The 17,306-nt window shown below is 38.6% G+C and overlaps 1 protein-coding gene across 1 annotated transcript in view; it reads right to left on the reverse strand.

The window, feature by feature from the left end:
* Positions 1–13,538, reverse strand: part of MID1 (midline 1) — a 337,134-nt gene extending 323,596 nt beyond the window's left edge. The window contains exon 1 of the mRNA XM_012656825.1: positions 13,123–13,538. The gene's annotated coding sequence lies outside the window, so the exon portion shown is untranslated. The remainder of the gene's footprint in view (positions 1–13,122) is intronic.
* Between the last annotated feature and the right edge of the window lie 3,768 nt (positions 13,539–17,306).

Here is a 17,306-nt window from a genome sequence, read left to right on the forward strand (position 1 = left end):
CTGGCAAGTGGGGGTTGTGAAAGCAAAGTGAGTTCTTTCCTACATCTTTCCTTAGCTGATATGGGAAGCAGCACACACACACACACACACACACACACACACACACACACACACATATATATATATATATATGTATATGTATGTTTTATTTGGTTTATTTATAGGGGGATAACTTGCATCATGCATGCACATCTTTGTGTGTGTGTGTGTGTGTGTGTGTGTGTGTGTGTATGTTTGTGTGTATGACAGAGAGAGAGAGAAAGAGAGAGAGAGGGAGAGAGAGGATACTTTGGAAATATCAAAAAAGTTTGAATACCACTCATCTAGTCTTCTCAACTAATTAAATGAAATTAATTTGAATTGTAACTTATCTCTCTTACTCACATCCCTCTATTTGTGACTTAAGGAATACTATATTCTTAAGCACTACATTGTAATTGTTAAATTTATTGCAATCAATGACTTCGAATTTCTCCATTGCATTCTTTTTCTCTCCCTAGTCACGAGGCAGTGGATGTTCTTTTATGTGCACCTCCCAATTGTTTCCCTTTGGTAGACATTCTTTTCCTCCCTCCTATTTTCATAAATTTAGCATTCAGAATCCAGAGAGAGCAAGAAACAAGATGTTAAGTGGAATGAAATCGTTACTTCCTAACGTTTCCACATTTGTTCTTTCTGGTCTCTCAGAGTCTTCCAATTAGTCCTTGTCTTAATCTTCTGGCAAATTTCAGGAACTCTCACAATCTTCAAATTCTCATCTTCCAATATTCTTCCCTTGGGAATTCCCTGGAAACTTCCTGCCAACATGCAATCCTAGGACCTGAGTAAGAGCCATGTTTTATGGAATACCATCAGAGTACTCTTCCAGATGGCCTATTGTGTAACATTCTATAAGTTACAAGACCCAGTATGTATAGGCCTGTCCCTCCAAGCCTTTCTAATCAGTGGACTAAAGAGAGCCATGGCACTAGTCATTATATCTTATGCCAATCCTTTCTCAAATCTGGGATCATAATTGATGGGTTTTGTTTCTCCCATAGGTAGAGCCTTTGTTTCATGGCGCTCATGTTCTTGAGCAGTACCATTGACTTCAAGCTCTTACTTAACATAAAAGTAAGATAATATTGCCCACCAAGATGTCCTGGAATACAGCCAGTCCGTTGGAATTAAAGTGACGGTCCTTGCTGCCCTGAAGCTTATCTGTGCTGGACACATGCACAGCCTGGAGGACAAATAGATTGCCCAGCAGCTTGCCAGACTGAGATAAATATGCAGGGAAAGAAACAACAAACCCTCACAGGGCAAATTAAACTAGGCAAATCCACACAGCTATGGTCAGTGGGCAAAAAACAGCAGTCTCATATTCATTCACTGGAGATGTGAAGTTTCTTTTGACCTCATGTGCTAACGTGATCCTGTGATTCATACAGCCTGGAAAGACAACCAATTCTGCACTAGGCCAGGGAACCTTAGCTGTAATGTCATCTTTGGAAAAGGTCAGGAAAGCAGAAAATATGATCTTTATAATTTTTGTGTACCTAAAGGGCCAATTATCTATTAAACAATCGTAAAGAGTGATCATTTCAGGGAAACACTAAAAGAGTCTTTAAAAATAGTCAGTAGATTCCAGTGATTTACGTCATAAAGAAACAGACCATCTTAAGTAACACATGGACAATAAAAGCAAGCAGATGTTTGCATTCTAACCAGGGCACTAATGGAGGTACTATGGCACTGTATCAAAGTAAAGTTTGCCATCTTCAGAATTGCCCACTGGAGTTTTAAACACAGCTGTCTAACTTTGAGTCAACAACTGGTAAGCTTTCCTCAACCACTCTGAATATCATTCCTTGCTGCAGGTAAAATTCATAATTCACTGTTAGCATGCTGTGTCAAATCCGTTTTCTGAAATGGGCCTTGAAATGTATGATTGACTATAAGATGCAAACTTGCCATAAAAACAATTCCTCGGGTTGCTGAATCATAAACATAAGTCATTATGAGCAAAATAACATTAAACATAAATAAATAAGGCCAAACCCACAAGAGACTGGATTTGGAATTTCACGTGCAGGCTGTAAGCGTGGCAGTTACCAAGTGTTGGGTACTTTGGTAAAGCTTGACGGTAGAAATGGATTCAGATAGCTATACCTACTATAGCCTTTCTTTCCTTTTCCCCTGCAGAAATTTGAAGCATTTTATAAATATTAAGCCAGGTACTGCTGGTTCAATAAATGACTCCTGGGAATATGGAAGGCATTTGGGGGATTAACTCTTTAGGCCACCAAGCAATTGTTTACTGTCCAAGAATAATCATTTATTAAGTCAGGAAGAGCCAACCTTCTGTGGAGCACCTTGCAGCTTAGAAGCCCTGGACTCCTGCCACTCAAGCCTTTTTGAGTTAGGAACATTTAAAAAGAAAACTGCATTTGCACTACTATTGCAGAATATGACTAATCACAAAGATTAGGCCAGCTCTGTCATCTTCAGGGGTCAGTTTCACTGGGAAGGACCCCACCAGGACATTATTACAAACCCACTCTTGGGCACCCACTCCTTGGCTGGCTGTTTTGGTATGTGGGCTAACGGCATTCCCTTCACCTTATTCTTGCTTTCTTCTAATTGTCCACTTCCATTTTTGTGCTATCTACTTCTTTCATCAAGATACCTAGAGAACAATGTTTTTTTAGCCATCCACCAACTCAGGCACAATGCCCATTTTGGTCTCATTTCTTACGTCTTAATTTGTTAGTTATCTTTTAATTTCTTACTTCATTTTCCCTTTTTGCTCATTTCTTTAACTTTGCAAGCATTTCCCCCAAAGTATCTTTTTCACCCTTTCTTTTGTTCTCTCTCCCTCCCTCCCTCTTTTCCTCCCTCCCCTCCTTCTCTTTCTGTCTCCAGTATTTTCTGGTAATTTGTGGCTTGCCTCTTCTTTTCTTGATCTCTTAGTCCTGCACCTGTTTTTTTGCTGGGCTTTTGTTTATGTATGGGGAGTGAGCTTGGCTAGAGAGTGGAGTAGTTTTTTGTTGTTTTAGGAGCTCCCTTCCTCTAACACCTCCTGCTTCTCTTTTCTTTCCTTTTCTCGTTTCTCCCCTGACCTCTTTGATCTTCCACTTATCTTCTAAGTCATTATATTCAGTCTTAAAAAATTTTGACATTTTCTTTTCTTATATCTTTTTTCTGACTTTGAAAAAAAGTCAGTAAACAATAGCTAAAGCTTGCCCTCCTTAAAATAAACTTTCAAATGGGCACATACATTTATACATATGTAATATGCATAGAAATGTACATAGATACATATAATTTCCTCTATTATTGAGAGTGACTCTAGTAGATAAAACAAGAACTGAATGTATAACACCAATACGTGGAAATAATCTATCAGAACTACACAAACCCTAAAATAATCTTGGAAGCATCAATACAGATTAATTTTTGATAAAAATAAATACATTTTGGAAAATAACAATATACTAATTTCCTTGGAATCATTAGTATTATGTATTGAAATCTAAAGTTAACTTTGAAATTTCTGATTAACAGCAATAAACTATATACCCCCCATACCCTATTATTTTCCTCACAGAAGGCAGGTCATTTATAAATAAGCTTTCATGTAATCTAAAACTCATATATTGACTTATGCTACCAAAATACAGCCTGGAGTAAGCAGAGAAACAAATAAATCAAATAGACAAGTATATATAAAATAGGCTATTTTAAAGATAACAAGGGCCAGATTTTATTAACTAATTTATGACCTACAGTCTGCTGGCAGAGGCCTTGCTCTTCCCCAATTTCAGTCTTTCTGAGCAGGATAAACAGACCAGAAGGCTTGATGGTGTGCAAATCTCACATCTTTATCTCTGCAAGAGCTTTATTTGGGGGTCTGGAAACAGAAGTTTTCACCATTTTTCATTGATTATAATGTTTGATGTATTTTCTCTTTGCTGCAACCTTCACTGTGGATCATTCTGCCAGGTTCCTTCATTATCTTCAATCTACTGGCAAATGATTTATTGGCAGGTAACTACATTCACGGGCAAAGTGAACTCATTCTCTGGCTTGACACTGTCTAGTTCTGGCTTCCTTCTGTTGCATTGTGACTCCTAAAACATCCAGGCTTGGAGCAACTACTATTGCACATGCTAATTGGAAGTTTCTATGGAATGCTCCTGCTTTGAGCTCCGCAAAGCCACAGCCAAGTGGGACTTTATAAAGTGAGAACAGCAGTCTCTTTGGGAGATACAATTCAGATTTAAAATTGACTTTTTAAACTGCCCTTATGTCTTGTAATGCATTTGCACCAAAATGGGCCATGTAGAGGAAAAATTATGAAGGCAGGGAAAAGTATAGAAAGAGGAAGGTCTTACACACCTAAGCTTTCTATTTGAAATAACAGCTTTCACTCCACTTCCTTCCCCACACCTCTCACACATCTAAATTCCAATTTAGGTGTATGCAAAAAATCTCAAATATCCAGATCAAGAACCAAGCACAATCTAGTTGTCTGAGCACTCAAACAAATGCTTCACAATCTTCCACCCAAACATTACGCAAGTGAAATGGCAAAATGGGATGCCCCCTACTGCTTCCACACATTTTTCTATATAAATGTAAGAGTTTATTGTGTGGAAAAAAATAACTAAATAGGGTCTTGATGGGAAATTTAATCTTCTTAATAATTCAGGAAAAGATAAATGTGGTTTTACATACATACACCCAAACTGTAGGCATACAGTTCAGCTCTAAAATAAAGAGACTTAAATAATGTGTGCTAAGAACAAAGGGAAAAAATGGAATAAGGCAATGGGGTGAGAATTTTGGTAGTGACTTGGATCTTACAATACCAGAACACCTGCAGAGAGGGAAGCTAATACCTGGATTCCACAGAACTTAACCCCCTCTTCCCCCTCACCTGCTCATTCCAAGGTTTTCCTAACCCTATGGCTGCAGCTTTCACTGCCTAATGACTCCCTTTAATGAGAGAATATTTGGAAGCCAGAAAGGAATTCGCTGAGGTCACTCAAGGGCAGTGGAATTACACATGTCATATAAAATGCTCTTGCTAAATCGATGCTAGAAAAACAGAATGGTAAAACCTTCACCCAAACCCTACTGGGAGTGTGAAGTTAATGGAGTGTGCTCATCTGTTAGTGCAAACTCTCGGGTTACACTTTCCTAAATCCTATAGTCCTCTTACAAGTGATAAGGGATCTCAGCTGAGAAAAGCAGTGTAGCTTGTTCCTATATGGGATCCCTTAATCCAGGTTGAGGGGAGGGAGTAAAAAGACTGGAATGAAATAGAAGGAATTCACCAGACAACTGAAGTTAATAGCTGCCCTGTACATTATCAACAAGGAGAAAACTTCACTTAGGTAAACTTACAGAGTGTTGAGATCTCAGCTGTCAAGACCCTCACCCACCACCCCACCCCCGTCCCCACCCCAGGAAGTTATTGAAAATAGCTATTCTCCTTTCAGGCTCTGTTGCTGGGTAATTTGTAGAGTTATAATAGTAACTCATGTGTAGGACATTTGACCACATATGAGGTGATTTTCATTTATGTAGACCTCATCTGATTGTCCCAACAACTCTTGAGGTGGATGTTTATGATATAATTTTTAAAGATGGGAGAACTGAGGCTCAAAGAAACTTGGCATCACACAGTTAGTATATGAATGAGCTAGGACTTGAACCCACGCCATGACTTTTAGCGTCAAAGCTCGTGCATTTTCTACTCTATCAGGCTACAAATGATTCCTCTCCCTTATTCCAGACCAGGTCAACTTCCATTGTTCCCTACACCACTAATCCTCTAGTTATATGAACCAAATTCTTGGGAGTCTGACTTGACACCTCCTGGTCCCTCACCATCTCCCATGTCCCGTTAATCATCCACTCTTGTCCAGTTCACCTCTGAAATACAACTAGAATGCATCCACTTCTCTTCATCTCTACCACCATGATGTTACTAATAATACAAATAGATATTATCTTTGCTTTCCTAGGCTTTTGTTTGGTCCAACCACATTCACTGTGATGGCCCTCTGATCTGATCTATTTTCCAGGTTGCTGCCAGTGTGGACTTTTCGAAAGACCAATGTCATCCCTTGTTGAAAATTCCCTCACAGAATCTGCCTGTTTCTTACCCTTGCAAACACACTGCCTCACATCCTTTCCTTCTATCTCTCAGCTCAAACATCCTTTTCTTGGGGAAGCTTTTTCTGACTTCCCTTTGGATTGTATATTCTTCTAGTACAATCTCATGGCAACATATACCTCCACTGTATAGCTTTTATTCCAGGCACAACTTTACTCTTGTTTGTGTGATATTTGATCAATTTTTGGCTCCTACGTTTGACTGTTATCTACTTGAATGCCAGGTTCCACTTTAGCCTCGGCATATAGGGTGATGCTTCGTTCAGAGCAAGCATTTGATAAATATTATTGAATGAATGTGGAGCATCTCCTTTCTGTTTTTCTCTGCCTGCCGTCTCTCCATTCCTCTCCCCTCATCCTTATCCCATTCCTGTCCCATCCTTCCCAGGACCTTGCTCTCTTACTTAGTCTTAATTGGAAAGAAATCCATGCCAAAGCAGTAAATATGGCAACTACAGATGTTGCTCTCACTCTATCACCCAGGCTGGAGTGCAGCCTCAACTCCTGGGCTCAAATGGTCCTTTCATTTCAGCCTCCTGAGTAGATGGGACTACAGACGTAGTCCTGTAGTCCACACCCGGCTAATTTTTAAATTTTTTGTAAAGATGGGGTCTCACTATGTTGCCCAGGCTGGTCTCAAACTTCTGGCCTCAATTGATCCTCCCACCTCCGTGTAATCTGCTGGGATTACAGGTGTGAACCACCTCACCCTGCCAGACCCTCTTGATCATAGCAGTTTTCATTACTGTCACTTCAGTTGAGTTATAGGCATTATTTAAAACAAGCCTTACCCATTCAGAGAAGAGAAGTTGCAGACCTGGCAAAGCCACTCAAAAAAAGAGGAAGGAGGAAGGATTTCCCCCAGATCAGAGAGACAGATCATCTCAGGGCTTAGGTGGTACTGGTAGAAAGTTGTCTGGACAGATACCCAGGAGACCTATGGAACCCACCAAGTGTGCTGGATCTTAATGCATTTGTGGATATATGTGCAAAGTGATAAAGAATTAGCTCACTGAAAGATGTAGTAACTTGCTGGACATTCCTCGGGAGTATGAATGGACAACTGCATTCCCTCACAGAACCATCTGAGGAAAGAATATAGTCTTGATTGTTACTTTCTGGTATAAACTCAGAGATAGTAGAGAAGCTTTTTTTAAAGAAATGCTGCATTTTGGCACAAAGTATGATGGCATGGTACAGAAAAGCACAGACATGATGACTCTCAGTTGAAAAGTTGAAACTTCTTAAGAAGTTTATCTCACTTACATTTTCCATTTATGTATGCACAGGAGAAATATATGATTTTTAAATAATAGTCTAAGTCTAAAAGAGCTCTTTCAATAAATGTACCATAAAATATTTAAGTGCTAAGAGAACATTGTGTTATAGATTAATCGGAGGAATTTTTTTCTTTCTTAATGTTGTGTCTTACCAATAGACAATATCTGAGATTCAGTGAAAATAAGTCAGAAGTAGAGAGCAGCTTGATCTACATTTTGATAAAGCCTACCTGCTTCCTCATCACACAAACACCATATGGCCCCCACTTGCCTTAGCAATGAATGAACTCTTGCCAGGGCATGTCAGCCCATGGGACACATTCTCTCCAAGTCTTGGGAGCCACATCAGATTAAACGTCACATTCCACTGGGGTGGGTGTGATGGATTGGGGAGCCAGAGAAAGAGAGTGGGGTCTGAGGGTAACCTTAGGGGTATAATACCCTAAGAGAGGGTCATCTTCAAGACCCCTGGAAAATCATTGCTATGAACTGAAGCCAGGGAGACATTTTCCTTATTTTAAAAAGTGGATTTATTAATAAATTTACTAGCCCAGTCCCTCTGACATTGCTATTGGAAAGATTTCAAGCTTTTAAATTAGTAAGCATGAAGAGAGCATTTTTTGGTTTGTTTATAAAATGCGGTACTTTTGGGAAAACACCTGAAGAGTAAGAAACCTACACTGAGATAACATAGATTGCTACAGAAGGAAGAAGTCTTTAGAACAAGGGTCTCAAACACAAAAACCTACAGGGGACAAACAGGTAACGCAAATAAACAGGGGAACCTGGTACAAGACAATAGGAGGTATATCGTGCTTCACTGAAACACAAATTTCAAATCGAGCGGGTAAAATTACATAAGGGCCACAAGTGTGTATCTGCTTCTACTTCTTCAACCCCTGAATTGCTTACTTGAAGATGCCTGATCCATCCCCACTCATTTCAGATCCAACCAATATTTACTGATTGACCTTGTGCCCAGTGTTGTGCCAGCTGCCTTTACAGACGTGACCATTTTCAATACTCATAACTGTTCAATGAAGTGTGTATTTATGTATCCATTAACAGATGAGGAAATTGAATTCCCTAGAAGTTTGAAATGATTTGGCCAAACCCACCATCTACTGCTTAGGGAGAAACTTGGGAAACACTACAATTCTTCTGTTTCCTAACTTTAAGCTAAGGATATCAGTTCGAGTAAACTCGTTATCTGTTCTCTGGTAGTTTATATACTGTTTTGTTCCCCAAGGCCATACATGATGAGTGTGTCAGTACAGACATAAATAACTGCACAATAGATACTCACGGGGGAAAATAATTTTGGTTTAAATAATCAAGGCCTCTGTTGTAGAATGATACCTATAAATAATGCAGCACATCCTGGCTCAAGTTCTTTGACCAAAATTCCAATTCTGTCACGTGTTAAAACTCAAACTGTCAAATCGAGGAGGTTCTGCTTAATTTCATTTCTGTCTCAAGTTTAGACAAGTGAAGAGCAACTCACAAGAGAGTGTGAGGATACTCGCTCACATATGGTCAGAGACATTCTTTATGCAGCTTCAGCTATTAAGTACCATACATATCTGAGAATGCTATATTCCCCAAAGCACTGCAAACCATTTTATTTTCTTTTTAAATAAAAAATAACATTAACCGAACCATTGACATTAATATTTATAGTAACTCAATGTCTTTGAAAAGTTCACAGAAGATCCCCTTATATGTGGTTGTGAGCAATTAATTAAAAAATGGAAATGTATTTTACATTAGAAGTCTTAGTCTTGACTATCACCTCACCAGCTAACCTTTCCTTAGATATAAATATATTTTAAATTGATTTCACCAATGCCCTAGGTACTTGGAAAATTCTACTGGTGCAAACCAGTTATTAATTCACAGTCCTCGATTCTAAGCCTTGCATGTACGATCTTAGAAGTAACAGCAGCTGCTCTTGTCTGCTTCATGAGAATTGTTACTGAAACTTGTACCTTAACAATTTCCAGTGGTTACAAGCCATTATAAAAGCTATCAAGTTACCTAATACTCTGGAAATATTAATAGCTCTTCTCTGTGTGGCGCCCCAGGAATCCCTGACAACCTGAGAGAGTGGTCTTGAACATCACATTAACAAAACATAAAACGGCATCATCCAACTCTCAGTTATTTATGGATGCTCTGCCGGGAGATTCAGGTGGTGTCTTTCCTCTGCAAGCACACTAAGTTTATTGGCATCTACCTGGCATTCTCTGACACGGAAATCATCTGGTCAATAAAAACATGACCATCTTGACGCGTCAGTTACCTGTTCAGTGCCCACCAATTGGGAAACTCTGACTTAGAGGATGATCAGCAAAAAAAGTGGGTCATCAAGTAAGTTTGCAGGAAATCATGCTTCACATGCTGCATACTATTCAGGTATTGAGATTTCTCTTTGCAGAAATACTATCGGTTGCATGAAGACTTGGTTTAAATTCTTCTGTATCTTATATACCTGCTTTTCCTCTAGAGCACTTAGCATAGGACTTCAAAAGGCACTCAATAAATATTTTCTGAATGAATGTAACAGGAATTAATAACACAAAATGTTTTTGAAAGCTAATTGATGCCAAATGGTAGGCAGAGGAAGCTAGAGAAGGTTCACCAGGGATAGGAACGCTGTGTACAAATTTGGTACAGAGTCCAAGGAAAGGATTTGTATTTAATAAATAACCTTTAAAGCCAGGTTCTTTTATGGCCATTGCCCCTGCACCAAGCCACATTGGTGGTGGGAGAATTCCAGCCAAACAAACCCTGATAGCAGTTTGAGAAAGGGAAGTATAAGCAATAACTAAACGTTAGAAAGGATCCCAAGAAGAAACACTTTGCCATCGGCTTTTCAGGAAATCTCTAAGAATACAACAAAAACAACACACACACACACTATAGAACACCTCTTTAAATTCTTTATGGAATAAAGAGGACAAACTAGATGACATATACAGAGGGCCTTAACACTCCCACGATCACATAATAAAAATTAGGCGATTTTTCTTTTCATTGAGTCCCAAGGCCCAGGTTAACAAAGTGTTGTGGCATTTTGACTTGCTTGATCAATATTCTGGACCTGGATTGTCAAAGGCAGTTTGCTCACTTTTACACATCTTGACAGATGTAGAAATTGATCCTATCTCTACAATATATTGGGGTAAACTGAGGAAGATACATGATCCAGAGATAACCTTCGTGGGATCCACTCAGTCCAAGCACAGTCTCATGGCCCGGGTGCCAAGAAAGATCAACAGCTGGGCACGTCTGCAACCCACTCATCATCTACCAGTGCTCTGTGGTAGCTTTGTCCACAAGAAGCTTTGTCTTAAGGAATGTTCTTCAGGATGATCAGCCTAGAAGCAAGCTGTCAAATAAGTTTGCAGCAATCCATATTTCATATGGTGCATAATATGCTTCTCTTGGTGAGTCAGAACACATATCAACGAATGAACATATTAAGCCTCTGAGAAGACCTATTTCCCTTAGCTTTTTTTTCCCCAGTATCTTTCAATCTATTTTAACCAGGGCACCTACTAACATCTTGCAGGTCTAAGGAGGTTGTCAAATGGTTAAACCCTTCACACAAGCGCACAGTACCAGTGACTCAAGGAGGGTTAATGCAACCATACAGCATCCTGTCTTTAAATGAGTTTGGACACTAAACTTTAATCTTCAAGAAGGAATCCTCTTGAAACTCTGTTAACACCAAAGTGTTAAATACTATAAACAATATTATTACCCCCAAATGAGCTGCCGAGGAGCCAGGGATGAGTAGATTCTAGAGCCAAGACTCCCACTCATCTGCAGTAATTCATGTGCCACTGGCAAGGAGAATTCTAAACAAGAGATCCAAAAACCCTATGTGTACCCACACCCACCCTCCCCACCCCAGGAGACTTATCTGTCTTTTTGGTTATATATTCCCTTGGCTGTTAATGTAATTAGTGTATAATAACTACTATGTACATATCAACTCACAGGAAAAACGGCAGACGCGCTGGTTGATTTGGCTCGGGGCCATCTCATCGGCAGGGTGAGACAACCTGGTATTAAACCATCTGTTATTAACTGTATATTTTAAAATAGTGTTTTGTGTCTCCTGGGTTACTGACTCCCATTGACAGAAACATAATATCAAGACTCCTATTTGTCTGAGCAGCACCGAGGCAATAACAAGCTTTAAAACATTTGCATTGTCCCCTCTGTTCTGCTGCTTGTGCTATTAAGAATTTTATTTACTAAAATGTCTACTGTATTATACACACTGCTTTTCTGTGTTTCAGTCTCATGGAGATGAGCAGGTTTCATTTAGTTGTGTTACTGTGAAAATTATGCTTTTTAGAGTCAAAGACCCTACATTAATTTGGGAATAGCTTTTGTCCTTATGACTAGGCAGTTGCCAATCCTTGTATTAAATCAACAGTCTCACCAGGGAATGAATTATGACTTGTAGTTTTTTTAAAAAGTGGTAATTTCCTCAAATCTGTTTGTTTGCACTGATTGCTTTTCTTTAAATTAATTTAAGAATTAACTTCATAATATCAGAAATCTGAAATTGGGTCCTCGTGCCACTTGTTGCAGTCAGTAGTACAATCTTGCTCCCCAAACTCTTAGGATAAGTCTCTGTGCATGACAGAAAATGACAATATTCCTTTCAAAGACAAGCAAATTATTCAACACAATTATCCAACCTAACTCAATTCAGAAAACCACCTCACCGTGAAAAAATAAAAATAAACATTTGTACCTGATTTCAAATCACTTTTGGCAGCTATAAAAAATTGACTTTCTTTTAAAAAGTTTTACCTGTGCCCCAGAACTTAGTTGAAATAGTTTTTTTTTTTCTTTCCCGGTTGTCTCTTATAATTGGCTGTTCCTAATATAACAAATATTTCCCTGCGAGTCTGTTAAACACTTTCACATTTCCATGTTTAATTACATTCAGATTGAGATTTTTGTATACGTCTAGAATACAGCCAAATTTTAACTCAACTGACTGCAATACCTTTGACATAAAGCCTTTATTCATTGTTCTCACCAGATATATAAATAGTCATATGCTCCTTGTCAAAATGCGAGAGCGATCTTCTTTACATTGTCTAGAACAAAGAGGCCAGCTCGGCTTCTTTCTTTCCTCAGTGTCTCAGAAGGTGTCCTTTATTACATGTGCAGGATGCAAGGATTTTGCTGCCGCGTGAATGAAAAATGATACCTTCAGATTGCCTTTTTTGTGACAAGTTACACTTTTGCAGACTATCACACTGCCTGTGATTTTAAGAACCCCTCTTGGATTTTACTATTACTTCCTTGGGGGTTCAGCCTTCCTCACAAAGTATCCCAAGGCTCATTTCCACTGTTTTAGAGTGCAACAAAGATGAGAGAGTTTGCTCATCGCGATGGTATAGAAACTCTTGCCTAGGAAAAACACTCTCTGAAATGTCTAAGGTGCTAAAATCATTGCCTCTGTGGATTTTTGGTGTGCAAAACAAGCAGAAAAAGTTGTCTGGAGATATTCGCAAAACCTTGTATTTGTTCAGGAAGGAGCTGTGGGGTTAGAGGCTGAGCTACGCCTCTCACTTTGCTTCCTGGGTGAGAGCAGAGAGGCGTGCCACTTAGCAGAAGCAAGCAGAGAGAGAGCGGTAAGACTCACCGGCTTCCCCATTTTTCCCAGGGACGGGTTTTTGTTCCTCAATTGTGATCTGGAAAAGGCAAACCCGTAGGTCCTCCAAGCAGGCTGTTCTGGGGCAAGTGTCGGCTCTTTGCCTCGGATCAGCTGAATGGCTGGGGCATTCAGGAAGCTTGCTCTGTCCAGCTCGGAATCACTCCCCCTCCAGGGTGTGTGCTTACACGCCTCTCAGTCAGCGCAAAAATCCGCCAAACTCAGGTCAGCCTAACAGGTTTCCTTATATAGGTAAACACGAATTGCGTTCCTAGTGAAAGAAGTTAACTAGGAATCCTGGTAACCTGGTTAACTCTACACATGCCAGAATGGCTCAGAGTCAGCCTGCGTAGGGTTTTGGTTGCAGTACAAAGGGATTTGTGCGATTTAATTAAAATCATCTTTATCCTGGCAGTCTGCAAAATTGGCCCTTCTAGTATAACTATGAGTCAACAGCTAGTATTTTATATCATGGGCTGTGACCAACCTTATATTATCTGAAGGCATTGTAGGAAAAAATCTCCAAAGTATAGCATATTGTAATTTGTCTTTCATGTTTTTAAAACCAGGGTAACTGGTCTTGAGATTATTTTCAAAGAAGTGACTAGAACATGTGATAGGAAGAGAATGTGAACAAACCTCCATCAAATAAGGCTCAAATGCCTTACTTGAGCATACTAACTAACAGTTATTCAACTTTCCCAGGCCTTTAGTAGATAACACAACAGGATCACTTTGCGTTTACTCCCTTTACAATGCCGTAATTGCTACTGTATTTTTGATAGGCGAAATGACAGATAATAACATCTATTCCAGTAATAGCCCTCCTAAGCCCACATGTTGATATTTTATTTGATGGTTTCAGGAAAGAAATCTAAGACTTGTGAATTTGCATAATTACATGTAAAAAATTTTAAACAACTTCCTGGATTTAGGAAGATAAGAAAATACATCTATAAAAGAATTCTATGGGAGGCCTAACGCTAGGTTCAAAATACAGTTTTTAAATGTAAATATGTAACTTGTATCAATTGTCTAATAATTAGCTCTTTCTCCCTATATTTATTTAACACCTAGTAAAGGACTAATTCTTTTTAATTCTAACCAATTCCACTGAAGACTTACTATGAAGTAGAGATGAGACTATACATTGGAGATGAAGATTGCTTGCTAAATAAGACCACAAAATTACACTTGTACCCCATAAATTTATACTAATAAAAGAAGACCTGTCTTAAATCATTTGCTCTGATTAATATTTTGTCCATTGGTTGACTGCCCCTTAAGTAGTGACAACTTTATTAAAAAATCTCGGTACTGTTTTAGGTCTCTGCTTGGGAAAGTTGAGAGAGTGAATCTTTACACACCACCTAAGCCAGTACCAAACAAACCAGTCCCAGAGAGTTTCTGCCAAGATTAGCAAAGCACAAAAATCACACTGTCAGGAAGGGTAACTAATCTTTGAATAGCATTTTACGTTGGGCAAAGACTTTTGCATACAAATTCTCTTCTTACCTCCACAGGAACACTGTGAAGTATGTATTATTTTTTTTTCACAATAATAAAATTGGCTTACAGAGATAAAGTGATCAGTCCAAAGTCTCATGATCAGTTTGTGGCAGATTCAAAATCCCAGATCTTCTAGAATTTAACCCCAATAGCATTTCTAAAAATAGAATCAACTTTAAGAGACAGAAGAACATTAAAATGGCAATATTCCATGTTCAAATATAATTTTTAATAATCATATGTCCAGAGAGTTTAAATGCAATATACAAACTTATTAAAATACTTTTTATAAAGTCATAACTTACTGCTAACACGACTGCCTTTAAATGTCTCCAGAAAGATCATAAAATGAGATAGAGAGTGTCTTTTTATTGAATATAAATTTGGGTTATAAAATATTATGAAAATATAACTTGGCAAATATTACACACGTTTTTCTGTTCACAGTGCTCACATCTCTGTTGTACCAAGTTAAGACTTATCTTGATTCTCCCACTGGAAGGAATATCAGTGTTTTCATTAATCTTTCATTATTGGGTTTTCATTAGTCTTAAATAAAACTCTGTACCATGCTAGGAAAATGGCTTTCACTAATATAGTCCATTTATGATCCTGCATCCTTTATGTCCTCATGATTCCCACTGAAGCAAGTTCTGTTTATGCAGGAACTTTAGACTTTATTAACATGTTGTTGCTAGACAAAGAATGCATTTTTCCCAGGGTAGGCTAAACCTCTAAATGCCTTAAGCTGGCCTCCAAATTTGTTCTTACAATTCTAAGCAAACAATCATTTAGGTTTTAAATACAAAATATCATAGGCCATAATTATTGAATTGGAGGGTCAAAATGAAATTCAGATCTCAAGAATAGCATATTTCAAAGAGGGAATACAACCCTCTGCTAAATCCATTTTGGATGCCTCAAGAAATGGTTTGGGAGAGGCTGGGTCACTGAAGCAGTGTGAATTCAACCTAACCAGAGAGGACCCCAATGAGAGAGTACTTACAGCTGAATAATTACACCATGCCCAAAAATAGCACTTATGGGAAACTAAATAGAATACAAGACCTATTTGAAGGGGAGAAAATATCATTGTGGTTTAATGAAAATGTCAGGGGATAGATTTTAGAAATTCCCAATGCTATATAATTAATGAGTAGTTGAGCTACAGTTCAAAGCTTGGTCTATCAGACTCCAGAACGCTCGCCATTTCTACTGCACCCTGAGTGTACCACACTAGCCAAGAAAGAGCAAATGCCTTAGAGTCAGAAGATGTTTCAATTACAGTTCCATCTCTTGGATGTGTGACCTTGGGTAAATTACTTAACGTTTCTGAGCCTCACACCTCCAAAGTGGAAATAAAAATGGCTGCACATCTCACAGATTACTGAAAGTACATAAAGACATTTCCTTTCAATTGTTCCACATATATTTATTGATACTTCTTATGATCCAGGCATTCTGCTACATCCTAGGAATACAACCTTAAACAAGTTAGGCATATTCTCCCCCATGGAGCTTACAGTCTTATAGAAAAGGATGTGTATGTCTATATTATGAGATGTGAAACTCTAATATTTACCTAAATTTCTCACAACACAAAACCATCTAATTGAAGTTTCATATCAATATAGGAATATTAATAGATAAATGTTGTCCAAGCTACAGCTTTCACTGTAGTTAGTGCAAGTTACTCTTACTAATCAGAGGCCAGTTTTACCACGATTAGACTGGGTGGACCTGGGCTGAGCCAAATAAAGTCAATCCCAGGGAAAAGTAAAACCTGATGCATTGCTCATATCATGACAATGTTCTTTCATCTAACAATTGAGGAAGACCAGAACATTCTAGTGAAAAGCATCTTGAAGATGTTCAGGAAGCCAGATGTTCAATGGAGTTATTTTTTATCATTAATTCTGTACATAAGGAAGTGATGGAAAAGTGTGAGAAAGATTTTCTAAATATTGTAACCAGTTATCAGATGACTAATCTATTATTAATTCACTTCTGTGCAAGAAACATTTAATTGGTACATACTATGAATAGGGGTCTGTGAAGGATACATGTAGAAAAGGATGTACAGAGAAAAAGAATGGTCCCTAGCTTTAATAAAGCTTTCTTGAAAAATGTTATGATACTCAAGAGCTGTATCAGGCAGTAGAGGTAAAGTTACGCTCTGGTAACAAGCAAGCCCCAAATCTTAGTAGCTTAATACAATGAAGATGAATTTCTCACTCATGTTGCATGTTTACACAGGCCAAGAGGGAGGGCTCACCTATTCATAGCCACGCAGGAACCCAGGCTGCTGAAGGTTCTTTTCCACATGTACTTGCACAGTTGCTGAGATAGGACACAGGGACTTGGTGAATCATGCACTGGATTTTTAAAACTTCACCCCATAAGTGACCCTTAAACTGCCACTCACATCTTGTTGGCTAAAGAAAGTCCTCTGGCTGTGCTTAACTTCAAACAAAGAGAGGAGAATCAGGGTACACGGCAAATGATGATGTAACAGATATAATTGGCAAATCAGCCAGCTGAAGGAAAGTAACATTTTGGCCAATGTAATTTTATTTATTTCACCGATTTATTCACTAGCACCTGTGTAGAAAGCACTATGAAAGGGCCTTGCAGTCAATTTGAGTACCTCACCATTCTGGGAACTT

Source organism: Propithecus coquereli, unplaced genomic scaffold (assembly GCF_000956105.1).
Source record: "Propithecus coquereli isolate 6110/MARCELLA unplaced genomic scaffold, Pcoq_1.0 Scaffold52, whole genome shotgun sequence".
NCBI lineage: Eukaryota > Metazoa > Chordata > Mammalia > Primates > Indriidae > Propithecus > Propithecus coquereli.